This window comes from Penaeus japonicus, unplaced genomic scaffold (assembly GCF_977035675.1).
Source record: "Penaeus japonicus unplaced genomic scaffold, GWHDUDI00000001_assembly GWHDUDI00000024, whole genome shotgun sequence".
Classification (NCBI taxonomy): Eukaryota; Metazoa; Arthropoda; class Malacostraca; order Decapoda; family Penaeidae; genus Penaeus; species Penaeus japonicus.
In genome coordinates this window covers 8349425-8350864 of record NW_028234426.1, presented here as the reverse complement: position 1 = coordinate 8350864, position 1440 = coordinate 8349425, and positions in this window count along the sequence as shown.

Genomic DNA, 1440 nt, shown 5'->3' with positions numbered 1-1440 from the left:
ATATAATATATATATATATATATATACATACATCGTATGTATGTAATATATAGTATATATATTATATTTATATATTTAGATTTATATATATATATTCATATTAATATTATATATATATATATATTATATATTATATATATATAAAGATATCTCATATACTAAATATATATATATTGTATATATATAAAAATATATATATATATATATATATATTTATCATATATAAACAGATATATATATATATATATCTATATATATATATATATATTATATATATATAATATACATATAATATATATATATATATATTATATTATATATATATATTTATATAGATATATATATATATATATATATATAACTATACATATAATATATATATATATTATAAATATATATATATATAGATATATAATATATATTCTATATATTATATATATATATATATATATAGTTATATATATATATATATATTATATATATATTCTGATATGGTGTGGAATTGTGCGCAGGTGTGCAAATACATTTGTTTATCATAAGTTGCAAGAATCAAGCATGCAACATAAAACCACACACATATATCCGTGTCCATCTGACCAATCCTGCAAAGGAAACCATGATGTTATTAACCTTCTCTTTTTTCTCCTGCAGGATATGGCATTGCAAGACGAATAACAGCCCCCTCCCCCCCTCCCCCCACACCGAACCATCCTAATCACCTCTGCCATTTGATCTGCAACATCAGCCTCGTCATCCTTTCGACATCATCTTCAGATATTCATCCTACCGTTTTATGTCCGACCCATGCAACATTCACCCTTACGCGAAGAGCCCATAGAGCTTGAAAACGAAGACCATCACTCCCCCTTGCATAATCAACACCAGTACATGATAGCCACGTATCGATAACACATCCTGTTCATCACGTTCGATCAATAGAGAGCGAACGTGAACGGAAATCAACAGCATAATCGATTTCGTCCAATACCTTTCCCATACGTATTCGTAGGTTTTCTCTTCTTTTCGTCTCGATCAGTTTTCTTCGTCTGTTCTTGTTTTTGTTTTTTTCTTGCTTTTCTTGCTTATCTCTTTCGCTTTTTAGATATATATTTGTTTGTTGAGGAGTTTCCTTGTATCTGTTTTGCTCTCTTCTTCCTTTTTTTTTCTTTTTATTTCGTCGCTTGTCTTGTCTTTGTTTTTACTCTCTCTCTCTTTCTCTTTCTCTCTCTCTCCATCTCGTGTTTGTCCTCTATTCCATCTCGTGTTTGCTCACTGTTCTATTTGCTTTCTCTTTCCATTTCCCTTTTTCGATCTTCTTCCATCTTTTTTCATTTTTCTCTTTTTTAATTCTGTCCTTCCAACGCTCATTTTCTCTGCCCTCTCCCACTACGTCCTATTATTCTCCTCTCCATCGCCTCATCTCTCCTTTCATCTCCTTCA